Source organism: Pinus tabuliformis, chromosome 7 (assembly GCF_031772625.1).
Source record: "Pinus tabuliformis cultivar Carrire ecotype Pingquan chromosome 7, CPIR1, whole genome shotgun sequence".
Lineage (NCBI taxonomy): Eukaryota > Viridiplantae > Streptophyta > Pinopsida > Pinales > Pinaceae > Pinus > Pinus tabuliformis.
Window position 1 is genome coordinate 93284764 of NC_142293.1, and position 17698 is coordinate 93302461.

Consider the following 17698-nt stretch of genomic DNA (forward strand, 5'->3'; position numbering starts at 1 on the left):
TTAGGGAGAAATTATGAAAATGGGTCCTAATCCAAGAAATGAACTTATGGAGGAGGAAAAGTAGAACACCTATGCGTGGGCTAGTGAGGGAATCCAGAGGGTTTAGTTTAGCGGTAAAGACATGGAGGCGATGGCAGAAAGAATTGTAGAAGAAGGTATGTGGGTTTTTCAAATCCATCTCTGTTTTGTTATTGGTATGTGTGTGTTTCTGGTTTTTATGCTCTACAGGTGTTTTATCTTGGGTAGATTTTCCCCCTCCACATATGGGAAGACTCATATCTCAAATTTGTAAAGGGTCCAAGTTTTACGAGAGAATTTTTTTTTTTTCTGACTTGGTTCAAATATCTCCATGACCAATAAACACTAACATTATCACCTTCCCTTGGGAGGTCCTAACAAATTTGAAATCATCACATTCTTTTTGCTTACAATTAAATTCACTAACACTACACTAACTACCAGAATAGTCATTTCTTGTCCCATCCATGTTCTTTTCCCCATTCCCATCTTAACACTACAATAGTACAAGAATAATCAAGTGGAGCATGCTACTAGTTATTATCCCCAAAATCCTTTGTCCCTATTCCTTATTTCATTATCATTTCCCTTTCGAGTTCCAATTTTTGATAACATAGCTAGTTATAAATGACTTGTTGGAAAATTCTTGGTATTTTGTGCGTCTTTGGATGTTCACTCAAATTTTCTCTACTCCTGGGCTACACGTAGGTTGATAAGTCCCCATAAGTGAAATTCTGCCATTATCACTCACCCGTGTGATTTTCTAGACAACCACCTGAAAATTCTGTTGTGTTTAGTGGATACAGGGGTGCCATTCTAATGCTAAATGTTGTAAGTGAAACTTTTGCAAGCCTTTATAGAAGAAGGTTGCATTTGATTATTGGCATTTCACTGCTTTTGGCCAAATAAATTGCCTTAGTGTTAGAGACTTCCATGACATATGGTGACTTACTAAAGATGATCTCTCTTCTAGCTCTGCATTTCATGATCTATGTTTCAACTCCATATTTCCTCATCTCTTCTATTATTTATAGAAACAAGAATTTACCTTACTTGGAAACCAGGGCACATGCTGGCCATTCCTGTTGTCTGTAGTACATAATATCTATAACCATGTATTGTAGAAAATATTATAAATTTCCACATAAATGTGATTACTGGAACCTTACCCTCGCTGCATGGGAAGGACGTTGCTAAGTACAAAAACATTAATCAAGCACTTATCCCATTTTTCTTGTGGTAAGGATAAGGCCCCCTATTTTGACCCAGTTCAAATAATTGCTTCAATTAAAAAGTCTAAAATAAGCTTTCAACCATAACATGAATAAACTCATAGTCTCATAGTACTAAAGGATTGGCATTTCACGGTAGAAACTCTCTTGCTAATAAAAATCAATATAGGGCCCCAGTTAAATAAAACATTGCTCAATCTATCAATTCATAAGAAGAGAATGTATAATATAATCTATATTAAAGAGAACTCACAAACAAAAAACTTGTAATAGGAAAGCTGGTAATACTTCAACAAGAGCCTAAATAAAAAAACCAGCACTGCCCATTTGGACAGTTGGCCCATCGTGGTTGATCATTCTCTTGCTCATCGTAATCATTACCCACTCCCTGTTAACTTATTCAGCCTCCTTTTTAACTGATTTCCACTGATGTGACACTTTTATGTGGTATGATGACTGATAGATTACTTTTTGTTCATGAGCCAAGGATGGCCAAGTTAATTGGCCATCTCTAGCTTATAAGAAAAGACCTTTCCTCGATATTTACACATTTTTCATTATTTCATACCTATGGAAGCACTCAAAAGTTACCATACCTATGCCTACCTAGTGCTTGATCAGTGTATGTTGGAGTGTTGGACTTTTGTGTTGCTACTCAGGGAAGTGCTTCCTTGCCCTTTTTTCTCTGCATTTCTTTTTGCTCCTGTATAACTGACTACTTTTTTATATCCTTGTGTGCAAGTACTTGATATCTCAGGTGTTGTTTCTACCGTTGCTATGGAGTCTTTATAGGAAGATCAAGGTGCCCATGGATGATGGTACCCTCTCCTCCTCTTGGATGGGAAGAAAACTAGATTTTAGGCTTGATGCAATGGTGGCACAGGCTACTAGAAGAGATCCTATAGGAGCCCCCTTTTTTTATTTTCCATTTTTTTTTCTTCAGAGGGATGTTGGGAAGTAGTGTAGGGGTTGGAGGATGATAGTGGAGCCTTGATGGATCAGTGAAGGGTTATGAAAGTGGAGGACATGCTCTCCATTTTTATTTTTATTTTGTGAAATTTCCCCTGTTTTTGTTTTTGAATGAGACAAAGCTTAGGTATGGGGACATGGTGATTTTTATTTTTTAATCAAGGATGCATGGTTGATGGGTGAGTGGTTAGATCAAGTGAAGAGACCCTAATCAATGTAGGACAGGCCATGCATAAATATTTTTCTATCGGATCCCTTTTCCTGTAGCATTTCAAGACATCATGTAGGGCTACAGGATCTTTCTGTAGCACTACGGTATCTTCCTGTAGAAGCCATAGGACATCTTGTAGAAAACGAGAGAATGCCAAAAACTTTATTTTTTGAGCCCCGAGGATGGATGAGAGTGGTAGGGACATGGTTGACAAGGATTTTACGCAGTGGATGGTCAAGGAAATGGAATGAAACTTGAGCATGTATTCCCTCTAGCTTTGCATTTTCCAATGTCTTCAAAACCTGCAAAATCATAGAATTTATTAATGGACAGGTTGGATTTCCCTGTCATGGTATTCTTTTTGTTTTTTTTCTTCTTCTCTTTTTCTTTTTTGAGGGACACACAGGTTGACTCAAGAGAGTTGTTTAACCTGCGTACCTACCCTGAGTGCCTCAAGGCAGGTTTCCCCCCAAGGGTCTTTTATTTTTAGTTTTATTTTTATTTTTTCAACCTTGTGCTACCTCAAAGAGGTTTTCAACCCAAGAGTCGACCTCAGATGCCTCATGGAGGTTTTCATCTAGGCCTCTTATTTATTTTTTCTCTTTTTTCTTTCTTTTTCACAAATAAAAGCAGTTTTCAAGAATGTTGTGACTTGGAATCTAGGACACTTCCAATCACGTTTACATCCTTGCTAATGGTGCTGATGAACTCTTCCCTAGACAAAGGTATTTTGTAAGCCTTCAATTTGTATCCATTGACAAGCAAGGGAATACCTTCCTCATCAATGGCCCTGATTTGAACAACTCCATTTTCAAGGCACTTCTCTATTAGGTATGGGCCTAACCACCTTTTCATCAATTTTTCTTTGAAGTCCCTAAACCTCGAGTCATATAGTAGAGCCCAATCCTCTTCTTGAAAAACCTTTTCCTTGATGTTCTTGTCATTCCAAACCTTCCTTTGTACTTGGATAACTTCAGTGTGTAGGAGGGCCTGCATTTTGAATTCATCCAGACCATTCAGCTGGAGTAGCCTATCTTGTTGTGCCTTTGTAACATCTAAATCCAAATGTGCTTCCATTCTGAAGGTGTTGTATTCAAACTCAATGGAGAGAAGAGCCTTCTTTCCATAGACCAAGTCATACGGAGTGAAACCAATAGTTGTCTTCCAAGTTGTATTATAGGCCCAAGTGGCCTCCACAAATTTTTCTACCCAATCCTTTCTGTTTCTGCTCACAACCTTGGTGAGGATGCATTCTAATGCTCTATTAGTGACCTCTAATTGTCCATTGGCCCGAGGATGATAGGCAGTATATTTTTTGTGCTTTATCCCATGTCGCCTCAACAAATTTTCGATCAGATGTGATGTGAATTGAGCTCCTTGATTAATGAATAACTCTCTGGGGTACCCAAAATTATAAAACACATTTTCCCTCAAGAACTCAACCACTTTCTCCTCCATTTCTACCTTAAAAACCTTGGTCTCAGCCCACTTTGTTAAATAATCATTGCATACAATTATGTACATTTTCTACCCTGATGGTGGTTCAATTGGCCCAATGAAATCAATGCCCAACTTGTCAAATGGCTCTAAATCCTCCTGAGGTTGCAAGGGAATTTCATACTTGGGAGTAGGTTTCCCCATCCTTTGAAATTGATCACATCGACTGGTGTATCTTCTAGCATCTTGGTGAAGAGTGGGTCAGTAGTAGCGAGCTTGTAGAACCTTGAAAGTTATCCTCTTGGCAGCAAATTGACCTCCACAAGGCCCATCATGACAGGCTGAGAGGATGCCAAATACTTCCTCTTCCATGAAATATCTCCTCAAAATTTGATCTAGTCCCAATTTGAAGAGATTTCCCCCAATCCAAGTGAAAGGGGCACTCTTCCTCACAATTATGCTTTTCTCCCTGGGTGATAGATTTGGACTGAATTATGCAACAACTAGGTAGTTGACTGAGTCAGTAAACCATGGAGAGAGAAATAAAATATAAAATAGGTGTTAATCTGGAAAGTGGTCATCAACCATCCCTTCTTCACCTCCAGGCAAAGCAAGTCTAGACAAAAAATCTGCAACTACATTTTCTTTACCTGGCTTATCAATGATAGTAAAATCAAATGGTTGTAATAGAAGCAACCATCTAATAATTCTAGAATTCACAGCGGGCTTGTTCATTAAGTACTTAATAGAAGCATGGTCAGTATGCACAAAGGTTTGATAACCAGTGATGTAGTGTCTAAAGTTGTTCAAGGAATGGACAACAACTAGAAGTTCCTTCTCATTCATAGTGTAATTCAATTCAGCTTTAGACAATTTTTTTCTAATGAAGTAAATGGAATAAGGAAACTTGTCATCTATATGTCCTATATCTGATCCTACAGCTTTTTCAGATGCATCAACATGGATGTGGAAATGAAGGGCCCAATTTGGGCCTCTAAGTATGGGTGCAGTAGTCAATTTGTCCATCAATATTTATAGGGCCTCTTGGCAACTATCTAACCAACAAAATTCAGAGTCCTTGGCTAGAAATCCAAACAATGGTGAGGCTACTTTGTTGAAGTCCTTGATAAATATCCTATAATATCCAGCTAAGCACAAGAAACTCCTAACATCCCTCTGCTTTTGAGGAGTAAGGATCCTTTTTATGATGGCAATTTGATTTGGGTCCACTTGTATTCCCTCCCGTGATATTGAATGGTCTAAGATATTCCCTTCATTCATCAAGAATTCACACTTCTCAGGACTAAGAGAGAGGTTCATTTCAATGCACTTGCTTAGGATCTTCCCCAGTTTAGAGAGAACCTCCAGGAAGTAACACGCATACGGATTGAAATCATCCATGTAGATCTCTACAAAGTCATGGACTAGCTTAGCAAAGATGCTTAGAACTGCCCTTTGGAAAGTGGTGGGGACCTTACATAATCCAAAAGGAAGGACCCTATAAGCAAAGGTACCTCAAGGGTAGGTAAATTTAGTTTTATCTTGATCCTGTGGGCTGATCTAGATTTGATTATAACCAGCGAATCCATCTAGAAAAGAGAATAATTTCTTCCCTGCAAGACCATCTAAGAATTGATCAATGAAAGGAAAATAGAAATGGTATTTTTTAGTGTCTTTTTTCATCTCTCTATAATCCACACGGATCCTCCACTTTCCATTCTTCTTTGGGACCAAAACTAGAGGGGACACTCAATCACTATCTGAGATGGGGTAAATGAACCCTACATCCAACCATTTTTGCAACTCTTACTTTACTATGTCCTTGAGGGCTAGGTTCATTCTTCTCTAAGGGTGTTGTTGGGAATGGAACCCCCCAAGGCACACTTTGGGGCTTAAAGCCCAAGTTTTGACCAAATCTTGTTGTAAAAGCTCCGCGAATTGTGGGCGCGGGGCGCGAAAGTATAATAGAGTCACAAGGTTTTCCACTCCTAGTTTTTGTAATGTAATGTCAATTGGATAGACCTACCCATGGTCCACGGACTATGGGATTGTATGAATAGAGCGAGGCTCTAAGTGTAAAAAAAAACTAAGGGAAAGAAGAGAATAGAAGCATGAGAAGTCTAAGTGCTTGAGTCGAAGTGTAAAGTGTGTCTGTGGGTTGTAGAGTAGGAGAAGGCTCTGCAGCTGAGTGCGCAGAGGCCTAGTAGTACGCAACTGAGTGTGCAGACCCCTGTAGCAAAGTGCGCAGGGAGGGTCAAGTATGTAACCTTTGGAGCATCAATAAATAGAAGTTTTGCTATAATTATGTGTATATTTTCTTGGTTTAATGCATGATTGGATATAATTTGCAAGTATATTGTTTATTTACAGCACGAACCTGTATGAATGTTTTATATTGTTAAGTATAACTTAATACATTTAAGTAGGCAAAGATGCTTAATTATTACTGGAAGATAAATAAGATCTCCGGTAATAGCGCAAAGCATGACACAACCCCTGGTTAGGGTTGCGCAAAGGCAAGGTATCAGGTTGTAAGGAACGGAAGGTGCACGAAGCCACCTGCACGCAGGAACAAACAAAGGACTAGTCGAACCTCTTAGATATCTCAAGGGTGCGAAAACCTGGTTCTAGCACCCTCCCATACTACTTTGGGTGAGACCTCAGTCCGCGCTTCGTGGACTGTTTCTGAAAGGGCCAGTAGTACAGGGATTTGTTTGGCTAATTAACTCCGAACTTGGGTTAGGCCCCAACAAGCCAACAAATGGTTCTATTGCTGGGACCAAGATCTGCATAGAGATGTCTAATGTCGCATCACTAGAATCTGAAAAAGAAAGGAAGTGAATATTGGTTGCACAAAAATATTCATGATTTTGTGGCACAGGAAAAGAGGAACCCGCAACTATCAAAGGAAGATTGGTTAGACTACTACTTGTATATGGAGATCCGTAGAATTTTCTTTGCATCCTTCCCCGCTGAATTGTACGAGTGGATTGTGAAGCTAGCAGATATCCAAGGAAGGTGTAAACTTGACAAACCTATTGTGTGGACTCCAGAATTGGTGTGTAGACTAGAAGCATCGGAAGATAAGATTGTGCGCGCTATCGATCACTGGCTCGATCGAATCATAGGAGGATTCATCATCGAATTTGCAGTAGATACTTCAGTAAGCTATAGCAATGTAGAATGACATTTCCTCAAGGGACCATGAGGTAAGTACGTTAAATCCTTGAACACTTGGATTAAAATGTTACTGTGTGAAAAACGGGTTATGTGAATAAATTGATATTTTGGGGTACACGGAGTGGGAGAATCTACAGAAATGAAGGTAGTGAAGAACTAGAAACTAGCCCCTTGATTTCACCTTCGCAAGGGGGTGAAGAAGAGCTCGTGAAGGTTTCGCCAAGAAGTGCGATCAATCAAATAAGGCAGAGAATTCTATGCATACCACCCCCACCCCCACCACCACTAGCTTCACCATCTTCACCCTTGACTTCGCCCATACCACCTCTGCCACCACCACAAAGCAGTATGGCCAGCGTGATAAAGCTACCAGTGTTCAAGGGAGTAGGGAATGAAGATCTGGACCAGTTTTGGTTTGTGATAAAAGTTGTATGGGAAGCACAGGGTGTCACGGACGATAATATAAAGAAGGTTATGTTGATCAATGCTCTGCAGGATCGTGTGCTGACCTGGTACATTAAGCATTCCAATGACAATCCGAATGCGGGGATAGCGGATATCCAAACTACACTAAACAAAGAATTTAGCATGCTAAAATCGGAGGCACAGTTGATCATTGGATTCAAGGAAATCACAATGCTACCAGGCAAAACCCCGTGGGAATTGGATCAAAGACTGAAGTGAACAATTCGTGAAGCGGACATGATAGTAACAGATGGGCAACATCGTGAATGGTTTTTAGCATCGTTAACACTGCATCTATGGAACGTGTTGTCGCAACAAAGGCTAACCACTCAGGATGAGGCTTTGGAGGTCGCGATGAGATTGTGAGAGACTCTAATACAGGATCCTAACCTCAGAGTTCAGCAAATTCACGCGTAGTTGAAAAACTTGTGCCTTGAGATGCAGAGTCTGAAACAAGACAAGACGGCTGACCTAGAAGTGTGCGACGAGGTATGGTGTGTAAAATGCAAGGGCCAGGGGCACGACAAGGACCACTTCCTGGTGTTCAAAATAACCTGGTGAGAGGAGGGCCAATGCCACTAAGACCAGATGCATAAGCAAGACCAAGCGCAGCGCCTGTATTGTGGTGTGCAATTTGTCAGATAGGAAGGAAGCATGCTACTGATAACTGCCATCTATGACAGAAGTATACACAAAATTCCCAGCACTTGTTCTGTAATTTTTGCAGGTCAGTAGGACATAATGAGCGCACCTGTAGAAGTTATGAACTGATGATGGATCGAACTCCTACATATAGAGTTCAGGTCGAAACACGGGCCCTCGATCAAAACACAGGAATGGCAAGCACTAGATTTCAGGGGTGTGGAAGAGGTTGAGCTGAAATGGGACCAGGAACATGTCGTGGATAGCTGATATGTTACAATTACGAAGGGCCAAGACATTATGCTCGTGATTGTATGAATCCAACGCGACCATCATGGTTGTACTATATGTTGTTTGATCATGAAACAGAGGACTGTCCAACACTGATAGCGAGGTTGCACGACAAAGGAGCACTCCAACCTCCCCTGACTCAGAACCTGCAAATAATGAGGTCTAAACCACGCGAGGAAGACCCTAATGTAAATATCATGCTCTGGAGTGGTATTATGATAGGGGATGACAAAGGAGAGCAGCCTAAAGAAAGCACTTGGGTTCACAATGCCCCAACGAAGGAACCATAATTTGATTTGGAGCGCACTAAGGAGACCTTCATGGAAGCTAAGAGGAGCTTCGTTGATGCTTCCACTTCAGGAAGTAAAGACAAAATGGAGCGGGAAATGGACCCATCGATGCTCACTACATTGTTGGAGACATGCATGAAGCCTTTACATGACAACAAGGCTATAAAGGGGTTGAAAGAACTCATAACTAGATGCATTGGGACCGTGCCAGGAGAACTACAAGTAGTCCAGAAGCTCAGGAAGCACACAATGCAAACATGAATGGAGATGAGACTGACCACGTAGATTGGGGAATATGAGATGGATCAAGTGATTTTGGACCTAGGATTGGACGTGAACATCCTGCCGAAGCAGATACGGGAGCACATGGGAAGACCTGCGTTGTAATGGTCTCCTATCCAACTACGATGGCAAACCAGCAAAAGATCCTACCTATGGGAGATTGCAGGGAATCACAGTAGATATCGAAGGAGGGTCACTAACATGAATGGAGTAATAAATCTAAAGAAGTGCAAGATGATCTTTAAGAAAAAGTATTTGCACGTAGTGGTACCTTTAGACCCTACAGAAGGATCATGCTACACAGAGCCAGTGCACGACTATGACAACGACAAAGATCTGGACTGCATCTACAAAATAACCATGCAGGAGCAGGATTGGGTAAATCCAACCGCGAATGACTGAATCTCATGGGAGCGTGAAAGCTATTACACATCAGATTTTGATGAGGAGATAGAACGATGGCAGAACCAGTTACACAAGGTAACCATGCTCAATTGTAACATGGTGACAAGGTCACTGTGCTGCATGGCAACAGAGGTAAGTGATCTACCTATGTATGATGGGTTGAGTGAGCTGGATGACTTCCTGAACAAATTTGAAAGAGAAGTATTGTAACAGCAGCAGTTCGATGCTCTAAAATGGGTACTACGAGCTACGCCCATAAGATGGTGGGGGTACGCACCAATGAAGTCTTGAGGACTGACAGGAATGCAGAAGGATGATGCATGTGCGGTTTGGGAAGCCTCCGATGTGATTACCAGAAAAAATTGTCAGACGAGCCAGCCCGCACACCCACCTATCTAGGTGGATACAGGAATATGGTACGAAATCGGCGCGAACACACGCCATCCTCGTGATAGGAGACATGATCAGTAAGAAAGTGCGGGTAAGGCAATGGCACAGATGACCCCTCCATTTGGGACCACGAAGTATGGAAAGACCAAGGGCGTAGAAGAATATCCATGAATAAGCTTTTAACAAAGTACGTGAAGTGTTGAACAAGATTAACAATGTGAAGTGGACTGACTGGGACCTACGCGTACCAGTGGTTCTCTGGGCTTATAGGACTGTGTGCAAAAACCTAACCACACAAGCACTGCCAAGGCTGGAGTATGAAGCAACCACGGTAAGCCCTATAGTACTTAGAGAACTAGACCATGCATGATAGCACCAGTAGATACGATGGTTCACGAAACCTTGGAAGCAGAAATCCAATGGGAAAATTTTAGACTCCAAGAACTTGAAGAAGAAAGTGTATGATTAAGGAAGAAAAGCACTCTGGTCGACGCGAAAGTGAAGAAGCTGGACAACGAGATAAAGGAATATTTTCTCTAGAAAGAAACTAGGGTGATAAGGTAGGATACGTATGATCACGATGACAAGTTTAAGACCTATCGTTGCAAATTGATCAATCTGATGCCTTGGCTTAGACCGCACATTACTAAGCGAATTGACCAGTGTAGCACATTGGAGATGGTAAAGTGCGTGATGCCGACCATAATAATGAAAGGTGGGTATTCTCCAGGAAATATGATGGATGATAGGATGAAACTTTTCATGTGTGGTGCGACCACCTGACTAGCCAAAGGAAGAATAGTCTTAGCACTCCAGGCGGTTGAAAGGGAGCACGGGACTATAAACTATTCTGCTTGGGAGCTGCACGATGTTGGGGTTGCACGTAGAAGCAAAGAAGCACAAGGTTCGTGACTACGCACAGGGGCTACGCTGCCATGCAGGTTGACTAGAAAGTGACTGTTGAAGTCACTATTCATGATGGGATGCTCGACTTGAGACCAAATGGAGCAGGCAGTAGGGATTTAAGACGTGATTTATTGGCAAGATTTGGGAAAATTTGCTGCCAACAGAGCATTGATGAACCAGATTTGGGGGGAACAGTCGAATTCAAGTTCAAAAAGCACTATAAAATACAAAGGGTTGCCCAGAAAACAACACTTGGTCATTGGTGAATTGAGCTATTAAGTAGAGCCCTGATTTTTGTGTGTCGAGCATTGATTGAGCTCCTGAGTTTGCGAGTGCTATATTTTTGGAAAAATACAATGGCAATAACTGAGGATGTTATGGAGATAACCGAAATGACCGCCGAGGAGGTCCCATAGGCCCTAACTGTGGGGTCCATTTCGGAAGGTGTCGGGATTGTGGAAGAAATCCCGAAATCACCATGCACGCCAAGACCCAAGAAGCACAAATAAGCGATGGTTCCCTCACCTTGAGATGAGGCACCTCATGAAGCCCAAGCAGAACATCACAATGAGGGTTATAGAACTAGAGCTGTGAACATGGTTGCGCGGAGCGGAAAAAGTTGGGCTACTGAACCTGCTCTAGGTGTCGAATTTCAACCACACCCCAATAACCATTTTCATCATTAGGAAGCTGCTCTGCCTTGTGCATGATGGGTGTTTGTGGATGGAGGAGCCATCCCCATCATGGCAGACTTGATTCACCGCATCTCTTGGCTTCCATGCAAAGGAGAATACCCGGCGAACATCTCGGAGGTGAAGAGTAGTGACTTGGCCATCGCAGAGGCCATGAAGGAAAATTACAAGCTGGAAAAGAAGAAGAGGGGCTACGCCATCTCCAGCATCAAGGACAAAGCAGTACACGTGGCGACCCAAATCCTGGCAAGAAAGGTTATGCCCAAGTGTCGCGCGGACGAAGCACCTGCATCGGTGGTAGCACTAGCTGAGCAGTGCATGGAGGGGGTCCAATTTAACTGGCCTGAGTTCCTCTACAAGGAGTTTTTAAAGAATTGTTGCAAAGCTTAGGAATAGGGCAAAACATTCCACTATGCATGGCTTCTGCTATCCATAGTGCTCGTGGAAGGGGAATTACCAGATGATAGTCAATTCCCCATAATTAACAGGGCCCTTCCAGAGGCCACAAAGTACGCTTTGCTCTGGGCCACAAAGGATTCTAAGAGGATCCACGACAGTAAAATATTCTTGCTGTTCATGGAGATGAACCTCAGAATGGAGATCAACCATAAGCTACGATTCTCGCCCAATGTCTACAACAGCCTGTAGAGTTTTGCGGAATTCAAAGTGGACATCCACAACATTTATATGAGAGTGCGCAAGGACTTGAAAAAACAGTTGTTAAAGCTACCCTTTGTAGCCACAGACGACGTCATTTTTAACATATTAGAGGCAGGGCCACTGGAGTGGCGGCCCCAGACATTACAGAGATTGAAAAGTCAGTGGAACAAAGAAAGAAAGACAAGGCCAAGTTGCGCATCGCACAGTTGGCTGAAAAGCGAAGGAAGGAAGCAGCGACAACTAAAGTGCAGGTGGCGCGGGACGCTCCACAACAAGTAATTGAGCAGGAAAAGGCCGTAGTAGCAACAACAGCACAGGAGGCAGCCGCGAAGGTGGTTGAGGACCAAACAATGCCTTTGCATGGGCAGGAAGCAGAGGAAGCAGAGACAAAAGAGGGAGGTGGGGACCCACAAACCGTGTCAACACAGTTGAAGCGCGAGCACCCAACCGACCGGACAGGGTCACATAAGAAGGTCAAGGCATCGAAGTTGTCTGTTGGCCCGATCACCCTCATCGAGGGTGATCTACATGACATCAGCGAGACAGTGCATGATGTCACCTCTGAGGCTCTCCAAGATTTCATGCAAGAGAACCAAATTGTGTTGGGGGCCCTCAGAGCATAGTTTCAGGAATTACAGGCGCGCCCTCCTCAAGTTGGTACCCTTTCGACCAACCTCACAGTTGGAACAACAACAACAGAACAAATGTTGTGCACACGGATTATGAATACCATAGTGTTGCCAGAAGGGGCACTAGTGACAACAGATGATGTTGACAGGCCTACAGTTAGCACCTGAAGGGTCTTGGTATTAATATGGGTACACTCCCACAAGAGACCCTATATGGGTTACAGAATGGGATAACTACAGAGCGGCGAGCCAGGGAGAGCCGCGCATTGCAAGTCCTCAATGAGTAGAAAATCAATATGAAACAATTGAGCTTGCAGCGCAACGAATTGGTGTCATAGAATCAACAGCTGGTACAGGTAATAAACAATGCTTTCCAAAGCGTCCCAAAGCTGGCCATCCCAGTGGACATACCAGCAGAGGCGCGCATCCATAGGTTAGCAACAGGGATCCGCAAGGCGCGGGAGGAAATGACAAAGGCTCAGCTGGAGTTGAACCTTCATATCGCCGAGCTGCGGTTAAAAGTGTAGCCATCCACCCCTCCAAAAGTCAGAGAACAACGCGCTAGCACTATCACAGCGGGACTGGATGAAATTGGCAGTGCAATGTGAGATTGCACCGACATGTTGGAGGAATCACTAAAGGTCCTCACAAATCTGCAAGAGGACCCCAACATCCAGAGCTTAGAGATAGAGGCGCTAGAACTCCAACAACAGTATGACAATGTCTGAGGAACTGTGCAAATGGTGGTCCTCACTCAGAAGTTGGCACGAATGCAACAGGCTAAAGCACCGAAAGAGCAGGTGGATGTGGCATGACACAAGGAAGCAGTCCTGAAGGCGCATGTTTAGCCTTGGATCGACAAGGCCTTCACCATCATAACAGAAATTGAAGGCAAGCTCACACAAATGCAAGGGATGCAAGCACTTGTAGGTTTTAACCCCGTACAGAAATTACCTGCATATGAGTTCTAAAACACAGAAAATAAAAAATGCGAGAGCATAACACATATACACAGAGATTTTCCCCTAGATCCCAAAACCGAGACTACCAACTTGATTTTTGATTATGTTCCTTTCAATGTTACAATACATATTTATACATGCCAAAGCATCCAATACCATGGACTGAAAAGAAATGCATCCAAAACCATGTGACCCCCCTAGTACGCAATAGGTGTAACAAAGGGGGGGGCCTCTAATCCCCTGGTTAACAACGTGGGCTAGTCGTGGAAAGAATATAACACAACCCAACATTATCCCACTTGTTGTTTTATTTCCACAGGGCACCACAAGAGAGCTTAGTCATTTATCTAGCCCTGCAACACCCATTGTTTCTCTACACCAAGAGAACTTCTCAGAGCTCACAAATTTTGTCAATGCATCTGCAATATTCTTCAAAGTGTCCACCTTTACCAGCAACACCATTTTCTCAGGTGTGTATGGAGTAGTCTTATGTCATGCTATACCACACTTCTTACAGAATTCTTCAAAATTCCTTACTGCAAAACTCTCCACCGTTATATGTCCTCTGCACCTTTATCTTCTTCTCTGTCTGGTTTTCCACCAGAGCATTAAATTTTTTAAACTTGTCAAAGACTTCAGATTTCTTCTTAAGGAAATATATCCATGCATTCCTTGAGAAGTCATATATAAATGATACATAGTACATAGACTTACCTAGTGATGGAACCTTCACAGGTCCAAACACATCACTATGCACAAGCTCTAATATTTTTTTCACCCTCTTACCACCAGAGGGGAAACTCACCTGATTCTGCTTCCCATATACACAATTTTCACAGAAATCAAAATATAGAGAGCTATTACTCATACCTTCTACCTACCTTTACCATGAAGTATTCAAAGGCCCTTCTCTCCAATATGTCCAAGACTTTGATGCCACAACATAGTGTTTTCTCTAGAGACCACTAGATTTTCTGCTCCACTTTCAGGAACCACTGAACTGTTGCACCCATCAACAACAGTGCTACCTTGTAGCTTGTATAGAGTTCCAATCTGAACTCCCTGTATCAATACTAGTTCTCCTTGAACCACCTTGTAGGTATCCTTCTCGAAGACTATTTCTACACCTACATCATCCAACTTGCTTATAGAAATCAGATTTCTAGCCAATGCAGGAATATGCAGAACACCCGAAAGTGTTCTAACCCTTCCACCTTGCAACTTCAACTTTACTTTTCTGCAACCAATGATTCTAGCCCTCCTATCATCCCCTAAGAATAAATCACCACCATTTTATTTCTCATACTCGCAGAACCACTCTCTATGGGGAGTGAAGTGAAAGGATGCACCTAAGTCAATCAACCATGCCTCGTGATCTACATGTGTACTTGAAGAAGCCAAGTACACATCCCCACCTTCATCTGAGGTGGTTTTCACCTATGTAGAAGGAGCATCATCAGTTCCCTTTCCATTTTCAGGAGTTTTAGATTTACAATCCCTTTTTTAGTTCCCTTCCTTTCCACATTTCCAGCACACCACCTTTACAGGTTTTCATGGAGATTTAAATCTCCTTCTAGATTTAGATCTCCCACTCGATGTCTTATTTTTGTTTCCGTTCTGCGGTCGTCCTCATATAAAAAAGGCATCACCATTCTGGCTCTCCATATTTTTCCATCTCATCTCGCCGTCAACAAGGATGAGGCTATTTCATCAAACTGCAAGGCATTTGCATTACTACCTATTGCAATAACCAAACTATCCCTCAAATCTGGTAGAGAACACCACAAACTGATGCACTTATCTTCATCTGAAATTTTAATATCAACAGATAATAACTGACTTACCACAGTATTAAATGCATTCAGATGTTCTATCACCGAGTCTCCATCTTTCATCCTCAAGCTATACAACTTTTTCCGTAGGAACAGTTTATTCACTTTAGACTTAGATTGGTATAAAGTCCCTAACTTGTCCCATAAAGCCTTCACTGTAGCTTCCCCTGATACATTCAGCAATACTGAATCTGAGACACACAATCATATTATGCTCTTAGCCTTCCGATCAAACTTCTTCCATTCTTCATCGGGCACTCCCGTTGGTTTAGTACCTAGATCTACCATGATCCAATGATCTTTATCCACCAACAGATCCTCCATCTTGAGTTTCCACAACTCAAAACTCTGACCATTAAATTTCTTGATATCTATCTTTCCACTGCTCGCCATCTTCTTTCACCACCAGAATTGATCCTGAAGATCTCCCACTGAACATGGTCTACCATAGGCTCGAGCGAAGCCCCTCAACAACAAAGGTGTCCCCTTGAAGCCAAAACAACTCAAATACCAAATGTAGGTTTTAACCCCATACAGAAATTACCTGCATACGAATTCTAAAACACAGAAAATAAAAAATGCAAGAGCATAACACATAAAACATATATACACAAAGATTTTCCCTTGGATACCAAAACCAGGACTACCAGCTTGTTTTTCATTATGTTCCTTTCAATGTTACAATACATATTTATACGTGTCGAAGCATCCAATACCATGGACTGAAAACCATCACGTCCATAACCATGTGCAAAAATCATGCACAAAACCATAGGTAGGTCCACCCAACCTAATATAGGGTCAAAAAACAAAATTTTCTGGGTCGCTACCCTGGACCCCATAGAGGGGGGTTACCATCACCCCTCAAACCCCTTGTGACCCCCCACTACGCAATAGGTGCAACGAAGGGAGGCTCCGCCCCCCCTCTAATCCCCCAGTTAACAACGTGGGCTAGTTGTGGAAAGAATATAACATAACCCAATAACATTGATGCAGAGAAGCACTTCCGACACAAAGGTCTCAGAACAACGTATGCAGCAGATCCAACAAGTAGCAGCTCAGTGTGTTGCTCACCTTTCCGCAGTTCGATAACAGTTGGAGGGACTTCATGCAAAGATCTCCGCGCTGACAGAGTGAATCGAGGGTTAGTCACGATGTTTGTGTTGGTGGCTTGTTGGGCATGGAATTCCCCCAAGGCACGTTTTTGGGGTTAAAGCCTAAGTTTGGACCAAATCTTGTTGTAAAAGCTCCACGAATTGCGGGCACGGGATGCGAAAGTATAATAAAGTGTGTATGTGGGTCGTAGAGTAGGAGAAGGCTCTACAACTGAGTGCACAGAGGCCTAGTAGGCCGTAGTTGAGTATGCGGACCCCTGTAGCTTAGTGCGCGGACCCCTGCAGTTGAGTGTGCAGACCCCTGCAGTTGAGTGTGTAGGGCAGGTCGAGTTTGTAACCTTTGGAGAATCAATAAAGAAAAGTTTTTCTATAATTATGTGTATCTTTTCCTGGTTTAATGCATGATTGGATATAATTTGCAAGTATATTTTTTATTTACAACGTGAACCTGTATGAATGTTTTATATTGTTAAGTATAACTTAAGACATTTAAGTAGGCAAAGTTGCTTAATTAGTATTGGAAGATAAATAAGATCTCAGGTAATAGCGCAAAGCATGGCACACCCCTGGTTAGGGATGCACGAAGGTAGGGTATTTGGGTAGTGGAAGCCTCGCACAACGGTCATGGGGCATGAAGCCCGCAATTTTGGGTAAATTGAGGGTAAAGATTCTGTGAGAAGCGCGAAGCACGATTTGTAATAAGGTAAAGTCAAAGGGTAGTCCACCCAAAAACAATGTAAAGAAATGTAAGTGGAGTCGGACCGCCCATGGATCGTGGTCCATGGAAAGGTATAAATAGAGCAGGGCTCTGTGGGTAGAGGAAGCTAAGTTTGTTGTATTATCTTGAATCTGGAATATAATGGGTTTTTGAGGAGAACAATCTGTAAGCGTCTGTAAGTCTGAGTCAAGAGTTTGGGGAGTGGATAGAGGCTCTGCAGCTGTGTGTACAATGGCTTGGAAGAGTCCATGGCTGTGTGCGCAGACCCCTATAGCTGAGTGTGCAGGATGGATCTGGATGTATTGGTGAAGAAAGTAAATAAAGATAAGTTGCTTTGGTAATTCTGTGTTAAATCTAAAGTATCGCGAATAT